Raw genomic sequence first — 19,144 nt, forward strand, 5'->3', positions numbered from 1 at the left:
GGGAGATATCTCCAAGGGCTGGAGTGCATTTTTTGCATGCCGGTTGGATTCCTGGCACATGATTTCTTGAGCACCGGCCAGGAGCAAGCCGCTCAGCACGGCCAGGTGTAGCCCCCAAATTAAAAACAAACAAACAAACAACTTAAGATTTCTAATTAGTTCCTTTCTCTTTGGCATCCAGGCAGGTGCTGTGCTTTATTCACCTCTGTGGTCCTTCACTGCCAATCTGCCTGAAGATTTTCGTTTAGGTAGGTCACCTTTCCTTTAAGTGGGCCAAGTTCACATGGAAAATACCCTGGTCACGGGTTAGTCATTATTTATCAAGGCTGCAATTGCCAGGTAAGACTTGCTTTGGCTCGGGTCATTAGTTCAAGGCGACACAGGCAGGGGGGTCTCCCCCCACAATGGAACAGGGTTTTGGCTCTCGCTTGCTCCAAATCCTCTCGATCTACGGGGAAGCGGGAACCCCGAGAGTCGAAGAACTTGTCCAGGGCCTGGGGTGGAGCAGGGGCACTGAGCTGGCACTCCATTCTGCGTCACCGTGCGTGGCCAAGACGCCGGAAAACCAGGGAATCCGAGATGCGCAGGAACGTGCCCCTGAAGCTCACCTAAAGAGAAAACCCCTCTCCGAGGCGAGGACAGACGCTGGCATCTCCCGGGACTAGGCCGGGCTCAGCCGCGCTCCACGCCCGCCGCGCCCCTCCAGACCCCCCCGGTCCCGCCCCCCGCGCGTGGCCCCGCCCCCACCGCGCCGCTTCCTGGTCGCACAGCTTCCGCCTCCCGGCCTCGAGGCCCCGCCCCTTCCCTCCGGCCCGCGGAACCAATGTCCGTGGGCTGCGAGCGCGGCCGGATCTTTCTCGCTCAGACCCTTCGCAGCGGTGACTCGGCAGCTGCGTCTCGCGTCATCAGTGACAGCCCCGAACCCCCTGGCTACGCTTTGCGTCGCTCTGCCAGGAGCAGTCACCTCCTCCTTGACAAATAGTCCTCGGCGGGGGCCCCCGGTTCTCGGCTCCGGAGGGGGGGCAGGGAGGCGCGAGGGGTCGCCGTGAAGGGACGCGGCGTCGACCCGGAGAGGCCGGCAGGGACGGGAGCCGCCGCGGCCGGGCGCGAAGTTAGTTACAAACTCCCTCCCTCCCCGCCGCCCGGGATCCCTCCGCCTGCAGTCGCGGTGGTGAGGCCGAGGGAGCCGCCATTTTGGATGTTCGGTTCCTGCTGCCGCTGCCGCCGCCGCCCCCGGAGCTGCCGGTTTCCTTCGAGGTTTCGGGCCGGTGAGTGTCACTCGCGGCGCCGAGGGCAGACGGCGTCTCTGGGCCCGCGCCCGCCGGGCGCGCCCGGCCGCAAGCTTTCTGTGGGTCCCGGGCGTGCGGCGCCCGGCTCCGGGGGGTGGGGGGGACGGGCGAGCCGTGGGGGCCGAGGCCGGGCCAGGAGGGGCCCGGCGCCCCGCGGGGAGGCGTCCCCGGCCCGGCCGACGTCCCCGCTGCAGCCTCGGCGGCGGAGGGGCGGCGCGCGGCCGCGTTCGTGCCGCGGCGTTGCCTGGCAGGTGGCCGGCCTCCTCGGACCAGTGACTTTGTCGAGGCTGCGCGCCGCCTCCGAGGGCTCCTTGCGGGGCGCCGGGGCGCCGCGGGGCGGGTCCGCACCCCACCCCCCTCCCCGGGAGCCGGGCCCGTCGCGCCCGCCGCCGCCGGAGCGACTCTCCGCGGCGCGCCCCGATGCCCGGTTCCTCCCGGGCGGCCCCTGCAGTGCCGTCCGCCCCGAACCGGACGTCGTCGCCCTCGTCGCCCGGGAACCCACTTCGGAGCAACTTCCGAACCTCGGGCTTTTCGCTTTCAAGGGTGCGTGTGTGCGTGTCGTGGGCTCGGTAGAATCTGGCTCCCCCCCCCGCACCCCGAGCTCCCTGCGCGCTGCTCACCGTGTTCTCTCCCAACTCCCGGGCGTGCGGGACGTCGGGTCGGGATGGGTGTCCCCGTCCCCTCGCCCGCCCGGGTCCGGGAGGGTTTGCTGGTGGGTCCCCCCACAGCCCCCGGCCGCATTTGTAGCGGAGAGGGGCCGAGCCCCGCGCTCGCTGCGCGCGTTACTTCTGCGCTCCGTGTTTTGTAAAGCCGGTTACAGGGCATCTGGGGGTGGCCGGGGAGGGCGGACGCTGTCAAAGGGTTTCTCCCCTGCCCGTCCCTGCTCAGTGCATTTTTGGTCTTTTTTTTTTTTTTCTTGGTGTCGTCGTCTGCCTGGGCAGGGAAAGCCGCCTGTGAAAAGGATGAGTTGGACGCAGGTGGAAAAGAACTTTTGTGTGTGGGGGTTGGGGGGGCGTGCTGTTCGTTAACAGAAGAGAGGGGTGAGGGAGGATTGCTTTCTGTTGGGAACTTTCTTTGTTGACAACATATATATATATAAAAATGTATATGTACTTGAGTTGTTCTTGCGTGTTGGGTCTTTCTGGGGAATGGTCGGATTTTAGCTGTTTGCTTCCGCTGTTCCCAGTAGACAGTGCTTGTTAGACTCGGCAACTTTTTTTTTGGTTTAAAAATAGGATCTCTGGGTGCCCATCATCTCGCCACTTTAATTCCATGCAGTGAAGTAAGTTTACAGTGTAGCTTGCATAAGCATGAACAGCGTTTTACAGTAGTTCACTGGTATTTCCTACATTTCTAGTTAGGTGAGTGTGTTTGAATCACCTCAGTTTCATTTCCATCAGGGCTCCCCCCCCTTCCCCACCCCATCGACAAAGAGAAGTAATCTATGTGAGATTACTGTCCTGTGACTGCTGAAATGTAAATTTAGAATTTGACCTGGATCAGATCTTTTAATACTTTTAATCCAGGTGTAAGTACATTACTCTTGTCAGGTTTATCAGATAAAAATAATTTCTGGTACTCCGTCCTGTGATGTCTCAGGAGAAGCTGGAATGTTTTCATTTTAAATAGTGTACTTATTTATTTAAAGGAGCTTTCAGAAATATGTTAGTTACTATTTGTGTATTTTTGCTCTGAAGCTGTGGAGTGTCTCTTGGTTTAAGGAACTGTCAAACTCTATCTCCATGGAATACACATTCTTTTACAAAGTAGCAGCTTGTATTTGCAACTGAAATATGCCAATTCTTAGTTACACTTTTAAAGCAAGGGTTTTTTGGGGGTGTGTGTGGGGGATTTGGGCCACAGCAGGACTTGCTCAGGGATTACTTCTGGCTCTGCGTTCAGGGATCACTTCTAGCTTGCTCAGGGGACCCTATGGGGTGCCAGGGGTTGAACTCAGGTCTGCCAATGCAAGGCAAGCACCTTACCCACTCTGCTATCTTACCGGCTCCTGAAGCAAGATTTTTTAAGATCTATTTTATGGGTATAATTTAACTCGGTTCATTGCATGGTGCAGTGTGTACACCTCATTCATTCTTGGGTGGTTTGCACTGAATTGGAGAACGTGTCCTTGAACCTTACAAATTATAAAGAAAAGTACTGTTTAGTGAGCACCATTGATTTATCAACGCATACTTAATGACTACTTTGTTTAAAGTCGAAATTAACTTTTTTTTTTTTAAAAAAGAAAACCTCAGAGTTTATTTTGGCCTTACCGGGCTTACTCTTGGCTTTTTGCTCAGAAATCACTCCTGTGGGGCTCAGGAGGCCACATGGGGTACCAGGGGTTGAGCCTAGGTAGGCTGTGTGCAAGACCAGTACCTGCTGTACTATTGCTTTGGTCCCAGCAGTTCATTTCTTTCAGGAGCAATTATTTCTTCAATGTGATCGTGTCAGTGACAATAGTTGTAAATTTGAGGTTGAGTTTTATAATAAAATTGATCAAGTACAAAAATTAAAAGCAAAGCCTTAGTGGTACTTAAGCTCATTGTTTTAAAAAGTATTGAAATCAATGACATGCCAAAACAAAACCCACAGTTTCTTTGTGATTTATTAAAAAACCTTACATAAATGGGGAAAAAAAGTATTTTCTGAAAGATTTTTAATTAAAAAAATTGAATGGGAAACTGTCCCAAAACAGTTTTAGAATGCTTAATCCCCTTATTTGCATTTAATGTGAATTTTGAAATGCATATACAGCAAAACTTAATTGTATGAAAAGTTGAAAACCTTTCAACTCTTTAGATTGTGTTCTAGAAAATCTAAAACTTTTACCTTTCTTTGAATTGCAACACTTGTACAAAGTGTACCCATTTTCAGTTATTGTCAGTCTTTGCTTTAGAAACTGTTTCCAGTTCTTTATTTTGACTTATTTGGCCCTGTGTTACTTTTACTAATTCTTTCATACTGGATAATAGGTTGCAAACAAGTATGTAATGAAGAGAACTTTTAGATTAACCCTTGCCATTATATTTCGTGACTATATATTTGGAAAATTATTTCTTAGTCTAAAAATATGAGGGCTTTTACATTTGCCCACTGCCCCAGGTGATTCTCTGGGGACTGGTGGTGCAGTTGCTGGGGATCTATCTTGGGCCTCCTCTGTGCAAAACATACATTCAGCCCTGGGAGGTGACTTTCTGGCCCAGCCTTTCTTTTTTCCACGTGACAAATCTTATTTCAATAAATAAAGTCATTTCTACCTTAGGAATAATGTGTAAGTTTTTTCTTGGGCCCAAGGATATATTGCTCAGTTTAGAGTGCCTGTGTTACATGCATGGACCTTGAGTTACTCCCTGGCACTGCCCATATTGGTCAGATGTTCCTAGTGCTGCTGTGAAGATCTACTGTAGCACATTGGTGTGTGACCTCCGACATGGCAACAACAAGGAAAAAGAGAAGGGGGAGAATCATAATCAATGAGTAAAGTCATTGTGTCAAACTCCCCCTCACTCACCCCCTTCCACACACATATAGGAGTAACACAAAACATTTAATTTAGTATGGGTTCGAGTTACTAGAAGAAAAATCTCTTGTCAAAGTTTGAGGAATCCAGAAGAGCAAAATAAAGCAAAAATACCCACCCTTGCTATACTTGTTGGGTCAGTATTAACTAAAACTTTGATTAAAAAAAAGTATGGTTTAGGATAATATAATTGAAACTGGGAATGACATTTTGTTTTTTTTTTTGTTTGTTTTTCAGTCACATTGGCCTTACTCAGGGGTGGTTCCTGACTCTGCACTCAGGAATTATTCCCAGTGGTGCTTGGGGGACCATATGAGATGCCAGGGATTGAACCTGGATTGGCCCCATACAATGCAAACACCCTACTGGTAGCTTCTTTACAGGTTTTTTTTTTTTTTTTTTTAGCTAATTGTTAACCTTATTTAAAAAAAAAGCTCAGAACATTGGAAAGAGAAAAATTAATGTTATAAAGATCAGCAAAAAGTAGTCTGAGTGGAAATCATTTTTTTTAAGATGGGAAAAATATATGTGACCTTTGTACATTATGAAAAACTAAAGACATATTAAAGACTAGTACTTAATTTTTACCGCCTTCTCTGTTACAGTGGAACTGTCATAGTGCAATTTGATATGAAGTTGCTTTGTTCCCTGTAGCTTGCTTGTTGTATGAGAGTCCTGTATGGTTTTCAGGCAAGGGTCTGAATTCTTGGGAGAAAGAGCAGCTATGAGAAGTACCTGAATTTTAGATCTTTAGATTGTAAAAACATTTGTATCCCTCTAATTGTAAACTTTTGGGTTAAAATTAAGAATCAAAAAATAGACACAATATACTTTTTGATTATGATATCTAAATTTTGTAAATGATCACATACTTGTACAGCTCAGAGTTTCATTAATGTCAAGGTTAAGAAAGTTAATGTTTGTTTTTGGATCACACCTGACTCTGTGCTTAGTACTCACTCCTGGCAGGCTTGGAACAGCTGGGGTCTAAGGGATCAAACCCTGGTTCACTTGTGCAAGGCAAGGGCCATACTTAATGTACTATTGCTCTGTCCCAGGAAGTTAGTTTTAAAAATCTGCTCAAAGATTTGTTCCTCTTACTCCATATTGAAGTTTTTGAAAATGATGCTCTTAAAATACATTGAAAATATTAGAGATGAATGGGATACTGAAAATAGTTAGGCACAGTGTTAGTTAATTGTTAAGAGTTAATTGAGTCTTCGATGATACTAGGTTTTTGGTAGGCTTGTTGAAGGAAATCTGATTTAAGAAGAAAGAACCTCATATTGGTTGGACGATACTCCAGGCGTGGTGCTCCAAAGTGTTGGAAATACTCGAGACCATGACATGCAGGAGACTGAGCCTAGGGCTTCTGCGTGTAAAGTATGAGCTGCTGCCCTTTGAACCTCCCTCTAACCCTACCATATGAGATTAAAAAGGAAAAAAAAAAGTCTCTATCAGTGAAGGCATGGACTCTGTATTTTCTTTAAAACTGTATTATTTTGAGGTTACTCTGTGTAGACCAGAGGTTTCCAAAATTTACTAGGTTACTGTCCTCTTTTCAGAAAAACAAACAAGAAAACTTACTCGGTACCCCCTCTAGATACATACCTTCTCTGAGTGAACAGACTGAAAGCATCCCCCAATTGCCCCTGAAGCTCCAGCCTCCCGGGATTGGTCCAAGATCTGGTGGTGGCAAGGTGAGGGCTGTGTTGCCCACTTTGGTAAAGACCCATCTGAGCCTTGCTGCTGGGACTATGGTGACATTCCCCATAGGGGGGAACCTGACTTGCTATGTTTTTGAGCCACACTTGGCAGAACTGATTGGGGAAAGGGGTCTGCTCCTGATGGGGCCTGCTAGGGGGCCAAGCGGTGCTGGGGACCAAACACCAGCCTTCAGTATGCAAAGTATGCACTTGCCTGTTGAACTGTCTCCCTGTCTGGGAGTCATGTAGCCTTGAACTTGGTTTACAATAAAACTTTATGATTTATTGTAATTTAAAAAATCTGTGTACCTATTATATATTCATGTACTTGGGCTTGTATAGCCATTTCTCAGACAAAAAGGGATCAAGTCTGAGGTCTTTAGAGGACCAGGTGTTGCTGGGGATCAGTCCTGAACGTTCCATATGCAAAGCACTAGCACCAGCCCTTTAAGCATCTCCCTGGTCCAGAGAGTAAGGTTAAGAAGCCCTGATCTAGAGAAGGCCTGTGCCTGGACTCTTCAGCGTGGCCTCCTCTGTTTAGTAAACTACCTTACTTAGAAACTGTAGGTTATGCTTGCATTTTGGTTCTCAAGTGCACACTATTCTCAGTGGGTTGGCATGCATGCTTCCATGAGGGAGGCTCAGGTTTAGTTCCCGACACCTCATGGTCCCCCACACATTGCCAGGAGCGACTCCTTTTCACAGAGCTGGGAGTAGTCCAAAAACAAACAAAAAATTGAAAACCTTTATATTATTAGAAGTTAATAAGTGATATTGATTACTTAATAAAGTAGAATGAGGAAATAGCTTACAATTATATACATATGTTTTTTTGAGGGGGCCACACTCGGGGTACTCGGGGCTTACTCTTGACTCTATGCTCAGGGATCACTCCTAATGGTGCTGGGGATTGAACCCAGGTGGGCAGTGTTCAAGGCAAACTCCCTACTTGCTATATTGTCTCTCTGGCCCTTATAATGATGTGTGTATGTGTGTGTACACATACACACACATATTTTTTCTTTTCTCTTTTTTTTGGCGGGGTGGGGGGGTGCACATCTGGCTATGCTCAGGGCTTACTCCTGGCTCTGCTTTCAGAAATCACTTGTGGTAGTGATCGGGAAACTATCTGGGATGTCAGGGATTGGCGTGCAAGGAAAGTAATATATCTATGGCCCCAGAACTATATTTTAACAGCCTTTGGTCTCATTATTTTGACTTACACACATTTAGCTTTTTACTGTTCTTTGGGCTGGAGCGATAGCACAGCGGGTAGGGCGTTCACCTTACACGCGGCCAACATGGCCGACCCGAGTTCGATTCCTCCGCCCCTCTGTTCTCTGGGCTGGAGCGATAGCACAGCGGGTAGGGCGTTCACCTTACACGCGGCCAACATGGCCGACCCGAGTTCGATTCCTCCGCCCCTCTCGGAGAGCCCGGCAAGCTACCGAGAGTATTCGATATGCCAGACACAGTAACAACAAAGTCTCCAATGGAGACGTTACTGGGCCCGCTCGAGCAAATCGACGATCAACGGGAGGGCCTTTACTGTTCTTTGAATACACTGTTCTTTCAGATTCAAGGTACTTGCTCTGTGTTTACCTGGAATGCTTGTCTTTGACCCTTCCGGTTTGTGAACCTATTCCTCTTTCCCTTTCCCTTCAGGCAAAAGGAGGTGTGACTTTTTAGTACATGTTATATTGTCTCTTCCTGGAGCTCTTAGAGGACATCTCTTTGACATACATAGTACAATGCCCAGCATAAAATAACTGCAGAATAAAGATGATAAGAATGAAAGTAATATGGAAAGTGTTTATGTATTCAGGTATGGTAATTGGCCAGTGCTCAGGTCAAAAGCAGAGTCCTGGATTGTGGGAATCTACTGCGAGTCATCTAATTGGTAGGGTTGATGCCATTGAAGTTTAGAATTTGGGTTTCGAAAGCATATGCAGGGCCAAGAAGATGGCTCAAGTGTTAGAGCACATGCTTGGCATATGTGAACATTCTGAATTTGACCCTCAATATTTCACCCACACCCAGCACCTCCGGAGTCGCCCTAGTGGCCCGTGAGCAATTAGACTTGAACCGTGGAGGCAGAGCATCTCAGTGAGCGAGCGGTTCCCTTACTCCAGCACTGTTATGTGTGGTCTCTAAAGAAAACATGTGCAAAACCTTTTGTCCATGTATGTGAACATTATTTAATTTTTCTTCTGTTTGCCAGGGATTGAGTACAGGGCCTCACAGTTGGACGACAAGTGCTGTACCACTGAACCACATTCACAATCTTGAAAATACTATTTAGGCATTTAAATCTGAGATTGGAATTCTCTTTGGGGACCACACTTGGGTTTTCTTGCGGGGTATTGATGTCTTGGTCTTTGGTGGTCATTTCTAGTGATACTCATGGTATGCAGTGCTGGGGATTGAACCTAGGCCCAGGTCTCCTGCACACAAAGTGTGCATTCAGCCCCAGTATGGCTCTAACCCCTGAAACAGACATTCTTTTCTCGGGATTTATTCATCTCTCCCCCATTCCTCTATTTTGGGACATTTGTGGTGCTTGGGGGCCACTCATTGCTTGGTGTTTGGGGTTGCAACTAGAGGTGGTTAGGGAACTACAGGGATATTGGAGATCTGACATGGCCTCCGGCATTCAAAGTTGGCACTTTAGCCTTTTGAACTCTCTCCCACGTTTGTTATGCAGAAACTTCAAGTGACAGTAGCACTGGACTGTAGCACTGTGGAGCAAATTGTTCATCGATTTGCTTGAGCGAGCACCAGTAACGTCTCCATTGTGAGACTTGTTACTGTTTTTGGCATATCCAGTATGCCATGGGGAGCTTGCCAGGCTCTGCCATGCAGGCTGGATACTCTTGGTAGCTTGCCGGGCTCTCTGAGAGGGACGGAGAAATCGAACCCAAGTGACAGTAAAGGAATATATTCTTTCTGTTATCTTTTTTCTTTTGAATACTTATTATGTACTTTATTATGTTGAGGAAAATCAATAGAAGTTAAATGCTTCAATCTTTTTCCTCCAAATGAAAATTTATTAATAATTCCATGATTTGCTGTTGACTCCCCCCTTTGTTTTTGAATGACACTTTTGTAATGATGAGGGATTTTTTTGTCTTTTTATTTACAAAATAATAGGTGTCCATTGTAATAAACATTAAAAAAAGTTTATTTTTGGCCACCCAGTGGTACTCAGAGTTTACTCCTGACTGCACACAGGGATAACTAAAGGTGGTGCTGAGGAGATCATGAGGGATGCTGGAGATTAATCCCAGATCAGTCTAGTATAAGGCAGTGCCCTACCTGCTGTACTGTTGCTCCAGCCCCTAAGTAAGACATTCTTTAATAAAGCACTTTGTTTTCGTCAACCCTTTCATTATTACAATCATTTTACTAGGCTATTGTGTAAATTTCATTATTTCTCTCCATCTTGGTCAAATATTATATGCTAACATAAATGTGCATATGGAAATTTTTTTGTTTTCACAAAAAAAGATACATATAATTGTAATTTTATCTTGTTATTTTAAGTATTCCTATTGTGTCTCATAGTGTGGATATACTATACAATATTTAGCTATTTTCTTATGGACATTGTTTCCATATTTTGCCACTACAAAGTGATACAGTAAATATCTTTATAGACATTACCCTATTTGTTCCTGATGATTGTATTTCTGCAGATTAGTGTTTATAAGGTAGGGTTTCTAGGTTAAAGGAAATATATATATATATATAATTTTTTCTTTTTGGGTTATACCTGGCAATGCACAGGGGTTACTTCTGGCTCTGCACTCAGGAATTACTCCTGGCGGTGCTCAGGGGACCATATGGGATGCTGGGAATTGAACCCGGGCCGGCCGCATTCAAGGCAAACGCCTTACCCGCTGTACTGTTGCTCCAAAGAAAATATATTTTAAATGTTATTGTTGCCAGGTTACTTTTTAAATAGGTTGTTGTTGACTATCTAATGACAATAATAATAATTCCTGCACTCAGGAATTACTCCAGCCACTGCTCGGGGGACCATATGGGATGCCGGGGATTGTGTACTACCATTCCAGCCCCATTATAAGTTTTTTTTTTAATCTTGTAGGAACATCTTATAGCCTATTAATTCAGATAAATACACAGAGGTATTTATCTGGAGTTAACCATCCAATCTTGTGAATTAGGGAGGTCTGAATTTTCTTTGTATGATAAGTTAGCTATGCCAGAGTTAAATAAAATCATACTTTCTCTTATCTCAAAACTTCCGAAATATATTTTTATTCTATTTCTGGTGTTCTCTTTCTCTCTTATTTTGAGGAAAACTTTATAGAAAAGTAACTTTTATGAAGAAAAACTTCAAGGAAAGTTATTTAAATTTTTTGTTTACTTTAAACACTTTAAACACTTATTATCATTGTATATTATATATGTTTTGGTGGTGGGGATTGAACCCAGGACCTTATACCTGTCAAACATGGACTCTATCAAGTGAGCCCTGTCCCCAGTCCAAAGCATTTATTCTTTTATCTTTATTGATTGAAAATAATTCTGTTGAGTTCAGAAAACCTCAAAAGAGCCTATTGCTTGAATTTGCACTGTATTCATGTATTAATTTTGGGATGCCTGACTTTTTCAATACTGTGGTGACTTATCATTTATCAGTGTCCTAGTTTTAGGTCCTTAGTAAAAGTTATACGAATGTAACTTTGTTTCTAGTTTCTTTTCTTTCTCTTTGTGAGCAACACCCGCTGGTGCTCAGGGCTGGGCTTCTGGCTCTGCACTCAGGAGTCACTCCTGGCAGTGCTCAGGAATCACCTACTGTATTATTGCTCTGGCCCTGCCTAGGTATTGCTTTTGGTGGGCTGTGGTCGGTAGGTCTCCAGAACAGTGTTGCTCCGGGGCCACTCTGGGGGTGAGTGTGCTAGAGCCTGGCAGGCCTGGGGCACCTTCAGGAGCCCTCTGGCAGAACTCAGAGAGCACTGTGGTGCTGGAGATCAGACTGGGGTTCTTACACATGTAGGACATGTGCTCCTCCACTTTGAGCTCTTTCCCTGGTCCCTATTTTATAGATTTTTTTTTCTTTTGGGTCACACCTGGCAATACTTAGTGATTACTCCTGGCTCTGGACTCAGGAATCACTCCTCTGTGCTCAGGGGCCACAGGGAATGCCAGAGATTGAATCTTTGTTGGCTGCATGCAGGGCAAACACCTTACCACTATACTATTGCTCTGGCCCCATTTTAGTTTTGACGCCATTGAAGTGGAACTTTCCCAATCCCTGTCTAATGGTAGAAATGAGTTAAAAATGAATCTTTACTTTTCTAAGGACTCTGTTTCTTAGTATTCAACATTAACAAAACTTGGCTTTACGAAGGATATAATAAGAGAAAAATTTGTCCCTTTCTCCTTCCATTAGATCATCTATTTATGGCTTGTCACTTCCTTGTCGATGCTGTTGGATGCCCGGGGTCACATTTATGCCTGGTTGTGGTGTGCACCAAGGGTCGTGCATCTGGTTTTTGTGCTCAGATACTTGACTGTGGTGCTTGTGCACTTGGCTAGCTGCTTGCACGCCTGCTTGCCTGGGGTTTTAACACCTGTAAAATGGCACATTCTGGTTGTGTTCACCAGGGGTTGGTGTGGTATTCACACACGTCTTTACCAGAGGTGCACTTGCCTGGCTGTGGTGAGTGAACATCCTTTACTTATGACACAGTTGGAAATCACATGATGCACCTGGGGTCCCAGATGTCAGAGCTGACAGGCTCACACAGCAGAGGTGTTGGGACCATGCTTAGGCTATTAAGAGACACCAAGGGCCCTGGACCCCTGTATTAAATCACTTAACCCCATCCTCCCTGTTCTGCTTCCTTTTGTTGTTGTTGATACAGTAACTAAGATTTTGAAGGGCCAGAGAGATAGTACGGTAGGCAGGGCACTTACTTACCTTGGTCACAGTTGACTCGGGTTCAGTCCTCAGCACCACATATAGCACCCTTGAACACCGCCAGGAGTGATCCCTGAGTGCAAAGCTAGGAGTAAGTCCGGAGCATTGCCAGGTGTGACCCTTGGCCCCTTCCCCCCACAACCAAAACCCCTCAAACAAAATAAATTCTTTTTTGGAGGGATTTTGGGGTAATATATAGATAGTTCAGCAGTTAGAGCTCATGCCTCACATGCATCCAAACTGATTTTGAACTGGTCCCCTGAGCATCTCCAGATGGCGGTCATAGAGGCTACTGGATAGTGCTGGAAATGACCCTGGAGGCCTTTTGTACTGTTGGGAGGCCTGGGAACCCCTGGTCCTAGGATCCAAGCAGCATTGTATCTTTGGGCCCTTGCATTGAGCTACTGGCTTGGTTAGCTGAGAATCACCAATGGAATTCTTGGGCCTCCTGAGCATTGCTTGGGAGATTCCCTGCCTTCTCCTTCCACCCCCCCCCACCCCCACCCCAAAGCAACAACAACAGATCCCCTGCCCTCATACTGGGGAGGTAGCTCAGATAGTAGACACCTGGCTGGCATCAGCCCTGAGTCTGATCCTGTTGCAGGCACCTCCGAGCCATTGGACTGCCCAGTGCTGTGCCTTGCCCCATGCTGCCTAGCACCATATCTCAAGTTCTGTTTTAAGAATTTTTGTGGCAATTTATAATTGTGATGCCTCTGAATGCTTTAGCTAATAATACTAGAATTGGAAGAGCGCAAAATTGCTTTTGATTTTATTAGTGTCAAATTAGATGCTGATCAATATTTATTTGGTCTTTTTTGCTTTTTGTTCAATTTAATGCAATTGAATTATTCAGTAGGCACATTTGCATTTATATACATCTGTCTGGTTTTTAAACCTCAGATTTGGTCACTTTTGGCTATGGATAGTTAGACAAAAAGGAATATTCTTCTGGCATCCTGTCCCCCCCTCCTTCCTTTGTTGATATAACTGGTGCTTGGGCATAATTAATTGTGGTGCTTGGTTGTGTTCTCTGGGGGTTGACCATCTGGTTGTGGTGCTTGCACATGTCCACGATAGTTGCCACTGGTCACATACTTTAGTTTTAGTAAGTGCACTTGTGCTTGCTAAGGGTTGTGCTCTTCGGTTGTGTTTGTTTCTTTTTCTTTTTTGGCTTTTTAGGACACCCCATGATGCACAGTGGTTATTCCTGGCTGTGCCTCAGGAATTATTCCTGGTGGTGCTTAGGGGACCATATGGGATGCTGGGAATTGAACCCCGGTTGGCTGCATGCAAGGCAAAAGCCCTACCCACCATAGTATCACTCTGGCCCTCTTCAGTTCTGTTTCTTGCACACATTGGAGTATGCTGGAGATGGCACATTTTGTTGTGGTGCCAGAGATCCCAGAGTTGCTGGGATCATGCCTGGTGCATGAGGGTTGTAGCTGGGGTGCCTCACATATGCAGGGCATGTGCCTTTGCCACTGAGCTATCACTGGACACCACTGCCGCTCCCACTCTTAACAGCGTTCTAAAGAAGATACCTACGTTTTAGGGGGAGAAAGTGCTAAACACCTCTTTAGAAGGATATCAGTTGATTGCCCGGATAGGGCATGGTGATATCTGGCTGTATCACGCTTTTGACAGCCTCCTTTAGTTTTGAAATTTGTTTTAGTAGTTCTAGGGATGATGCAGCTTCATCAAACTCTTATGTATAAGTGAGAATAACTGTTATTCACAAGAGATTATTCTTTTATACTGTTTTTTATTTATTTATTTTTGTGTATGTGTAGGTACTTGGGAGGCAAGGTACCTGTCCATTCTGTTGAGTTTTTGTTAATCAGAAAGTTGCACTATGAGCTTGAAACAAGAGCATATGAAGTTGGGATGTCTTGAGTGTTTCTTCTAGGCCATGGTGAAACCTGATGAATTAATTGTCTCTTGGGGCCAAAGCAGTAGTGTAGCAGGTAGGACAGTTGCCTTGCATGTGGCCAACGTGAGTTTCATCCCTGACATCCCTAATGGTCTCCTGAGCACCTTCAGAAATTATTCTTGAGTTCAGAGTCAGGAGTAAGTCCTGAGCACTGCCAGCCCCTGCCCCCCCCCCCCCAAGAAAAAAACAAAACAAAACAAAAAAGAACTGCCCCTGTCCCTACAGTGGTATCTGCCTTTTCAATGACTAAAATTCTTTTTTTTTCCATTTTTTATAATTTATTTATTGAATCACCATGAGAGCAGTTACAAAGCTTTCGGGTCTAAGTCTAGGTCATACAACGAAATACCCTTACTTTCACCAGTGCCCATTCTCTACCACCAAAAAACCCAGTATACCCCCATCCCACACTCTCCCCCTACCTGTGGGGCAGATGATTACCACATTACTCTCTTCTCTACTTTGATCACATTCAATATTTCGACACCAGACTCACCATTATTATTTGAAATTTTACCCCAACACTCAGATCTGCTGAAAAGGCAACAGTAGACAATTTGTGTTCTATTGCTGGTTATGAGTAACATACGATGTCACGTGGCTGCAGTAGGGCTGCGCGATTTTGAAATTCCGAAATTTTAACACTTAAATCTGGAGGGATTTCTGCCAAAAGCCACTGGGTTTTGAGATTTGCTCCTGAATCTCTGGGATCATGGCCATTGAGCAGCTTGATCAGGAGCCAGAGAGGCCATTCATGGGCGATGACTTGGGGTCTCCTTGGGACGGGGAGACCAGGACTGGCTCCACCCCTGTGAGGCCCAACAAGTTTCGTCACTGCGGGCCCAGACCTGACTGTCCAGTAGCCTCTGGAGGATGATGGCCACTGAGCCGCCAAGGGGGAGCAGGCAGAGGGACAACACCCTTTCCTCCCTGGGGTGGCCCAGTGACAGTAATCTACTGCGTGGTCTGTATGCATTTCTGCCAAAAGCCGCTGGGTTTCGAGATTTGTTTCTGAGTCTCTCGGATCAAGGCCGTTAAGCAGCTTGATCAGGAGCCAGAGAGGCCGTTCGTGGGTGATGACTTGGGGTCTTGTTGGGGTGGGGAGGACAGGCCCGGCTCCCCCCTACCCCCATCCCCTGAGGCCCAACAAGTTTTGTCACTGCGGGCCCAAGCCTGACTGTCCAATGGCCTCTGGAAGATGATGGCCACCGAGCTGCCAAGGGGGAGCAGGCGGAGGGACAACACCCTTTCCTCCCTGGGGTAGCCAGGCAACAGTAACGTACTGTGGGGTCTGGACGCATTTCTGCCAAAAGCCACTGGGCTTTGAGATTTGTTTCTGAGTCTCTGGGTTCATGGCCGTTAAGCAGCTTGATCAGGAGCCAGAGAGGCCATTCATGGGCGATGACTTGGGTTCTCATTGTGGTGGGGAGGACAGGCCCGGCTCCACCCCCATCCCGTGAGGCCCTGTGTGTCTCGTCACTGGGGGCCCAAACCTGACTGTCCAGTGGCCTCTGAAGGAGGCGGTCACTGGGCTGCGGGGAGGGGGGGATGGGAACAGGCCAAGGCATGAAACCTATTCCCACCTGCGTCGGCCCAGCACCGGTAACCTACTGCAGGGATCGGACGCATTTCTGCCAAAAGCCACTGGGTTTCGAGATTTGTTTCTGAGTCTCTGGGATCATGGCCATTAAGCAGTTCAATCAGGAACCAGAGAGGCCATGCCTCCAATGATATAGCCGAGCTGGAGGTGGTTTGTGGGTGTGTTTCCCACATACCTAACTTTTGGCCGTTTACTTTCTTGGTAAACTTTGCCCCAGGTTTTTGGGGTCTGGCCAAAGGCACAGCAGCAATTTTGGGTTATCTGGAAGTCTGAAGGCGCCACCAGGCTGCTGATGCACTCACCTCACAGCTACAGATTGACCTGCTGGCGGCACCATACCCCCTTCAATGACTAAAATTCTTATTCCAGTTTTAATCTCTTGTTCAAATAGTTAAATATTAATACTGTTTCCCCCCCCCCCCCCCCGTCCGTCTTTTAAAATACCTCCCTGCTATGAAGACATTCCTTCAGGCAGGGGAAATAGATATACACTGTCACTCCTTCCTCCTCTTTCTCGTGCCTAAAAAAGGAAACCCACAGAAACTCACGGGTAGTGAAAACCCCCAGTAAGTCATATTAATGGCAGTTGGTACCTGTAAGGATATCAGAAAATAAAGTTTGAAGCATAAACTACTGATTTTTTATTTCACTGTTTCCAGCAGTATTTTGCAAGTTTTAAGTGCGCTAAAGCAATTCAGATAAACATTAAATTGACATCTGATACAGGGATTCCATGTGGAAGTTTAAGTATGGAAATTGGCAACAGGCTATGAAGAATGCTAGAGAAAAAGCACAGTGTATTCTTTGTTTTGTTTCTGGACCACACCTAGTGGGTTAACTAAGGGGTTATTCCTGGCTCTGTGCTCAGGAATTACTCCTGGCAGGCTGGGGGTACCATATGGGTTGCTGGGATTTGAATCCCGATCAGCTGCATACTATCTACCTGCTGTACTGTCGCTGCAGCCCCGGCACAGTAACTTCTTTTGGAGGATTTTGCCTAATGTTGACCTAAAGCCCTTAAATACTGTAGTCATACTTAAAAATCTGTGGCTGGATATTACATAATCATCAGTGTCAAAGTTAGTTAACCCTTAACTTCCTGCATCTTTTCTGTTCGGTGAGAAAAATTTTATAGTTTTTGTGTTGTCTAGAAAAGAAGGTAATTTTGGGCTGGAGCGAGCTCAAAGGACCCATGCTTTGAATTTTGGAGGCCAGGGAGACGTGGGCACCATGTAGTCCCTTAGTCCTGCACCGGGAGTAGCCACTGAGCACTGCAGTTGTGTGGCCCCGAAACAGACAAAAACCAGAACATCTCATTTTCTTTGTAGAGGAGGAGGAGGATTGGGCCTCATCTGGAAGTGCTCCAGGGCTATTCCTGGCTCTAGTCCGGGGCTCAGTGACCCCTGGCAGTGCCTGATTAGGGGACCATATGTGGGCCAGGGTTTCTAACCAGGATCAGCCTCCTGCAAGGCAAGCTCTTTAACCCCTGTCTGTCTCTTTGGATCCTCTTCTGGATCCTTTCCTTTTAATTTATGATTTATTTTTTGAATTTTGGTGTTGATAGCTCAGAGTTCATGGTCTGATAATGTTGAGTTCAGAAGAACAAAGAAAGTTAATGGAAAAGTGTTTCAAGCGCTTTTATGTTTGTGTATCAGCACTGGATCTGCGATGAAAACCACTAAATAGGAGACTGGGTTGAATCCTTTGTCATAGCTCTTTGTGAGCAGTCAGTAAGCAGTCTCTGTACTTCGGAGAGAGCAAGTATATTTCCCTCTGCTCCCCTCTCATCCCTCTCACCTCGTGGTAATCGCAGGGACCATTGAGGTGTTGGGGACCTGGCTGCAGCCACATGCAGGGCAAATGGCTCACTCTGTACTCACTGTGGCTTGTGGCATTACATTTTCTTTAGAGATGACTTTTTTAGCATTTAGATTTCAATACATATAGTATTAATCAATTTCTTGCTCATTTAGGCAAGGGAAATAGAGGGATAAATAAAACCAACAGGGTCTGACCTTAAGGAGTTTTATGTTTGAGTGGAAAAAGCAGGCATTTCAAAGAGAAAAAGGTAATCATGGCCTTGTGTTGCTTTTACTATAATAAGGAAAATCTTTATCCCCTAAAGATACTTGTGGAGATTTTAGAGAATGACCTTTTACCTTTATGGTGATTAATTTTAGGAGAAAATATGTGGTCATTCTTTCTTGTCTTGGTGCTTAGAAATTTTTATAGTAGTTACGATCACTCTGGGTATGTAATCTAGTGTAAGCTTCAAATCTCCTTGTTAATTTTGTGTCGTGTGTGTGTGTGTGTGTGTGTGTGTGTGTTTGGGCTACAACAAGCAGTGCTTACGAGCAGTTCCTGATTCTGTGCTCTGGAGTGATCACTTGCAATGCTGGGGAGACCATGTACAACACTGGGATGGGCCCGGGGTCTGCTGCATGTAAGGCAGATGCCTTACCTCTTATACTATTGTCTTACCATTTTTGATAGAAAAATTTCAAAAATGGATTCTCTTTCCTTTATAAGTTTATATTGTCAAAGAACCTTCATAAACTAGAAAGGCATTTTCTTAAGTCACATTTCCCACATACATTTTAGTGAGTCATTTTAAAATTTTTCTCTGCTCTTTTAAAAACAATTTATGGTGGGGTTTGGGGCTACTCAGAGTTCTGTGTTGGAGGGTAGTTTGCTCTCAGCAGTGCTGGGGGAATCATCTGGTGTCAGGTATCAAACTGGGTCAGCTGTGTGCGAGGCAGGTGCCGTGATGCCTGTTGTATCCCTCTGGCCTCTTCCTTTTCATTTTTGTACTAATAAATAACTACTTTTAATTAGTTTTAAAGAGAGTAAGAGGGACATTTTATTTTGATAAAATCTATGTCAAGTGTATATAAAATACGAACATTTAGGCATTAAATAAAACCATTGCAATACTAAATGTAAATGGTTAGATATGAAAGGAGAAATTGTCAGGAACAATCTTAGTGATAAACTTTAGCACACCTTTGTCAGGTTATAGAGCAGACAGCAAATAAGCTATACAGTTGTTCTTTCAATTGTGGGGTCCACACCTGGTAGAGCTATAGGGTTTTTTACCTGGCAGAATTTAGGTGGGGTTATATGGTGGCAGGGATTCAACTCAG

At 45.7% G+C, this 19,144-nt stretch overlaps 1 protein-coding gene and 1 long non-coding RNA gene across 2 annotated transcripts in view; both read left to right on the forward strand.

Annotated features, from left to right (window-relative positions):
* The first annotated feature begins 915 nt into the window (after positions 1 to 915).
* Positions 916 to 19,144, forward strand: part of AP1G1 (adaptor related protein complex 1 subunit gamma 1) — an 81,816-nt gene continuing 63,587 nt past the window's right edge. Inside the window, exon 1 of the mRNA XM_056136308.1 lies at positions 916 to 1,268. The gene's annotated coding sequence lies outside the window, so the exon portion shown is untranslated. The remainder of the gene's footprint in view (positions 1,269 to 19,144) is intronic.
* The window catches only part of LOC130043840 (uncharacterized), a 152,217-nt gene continuing 145,599 nt past the window's right edge, over positions 12,527 to 19,144 (forward strand). Inside the window, exon 1 of the long non-coding RNA XR_008795370.1 lies at positions 12,527 to 12,559. This is a non-coding gene — a long non-coding RNA (uncharacterized LOC130043840). The remainder of the gene's footprint in view (positions 12,560 to 19,144) is intronic.

This window comes from Sorex fumeus, unplaced genomic scaffold, assembly GCF_029834395.1.
Source record: "Sorex fumeus unplaced genomic scaffold, SorFum_2.1 ptg000122l, whole genome shotgun sequence".
Classification (NCBI taxonomy): domain Eukaryota; kingdom Metazoa; phylum Chordata; class Mammalia; order Eulipotyphla; family Soricidae; genus Sorex; species Sorex fumeus.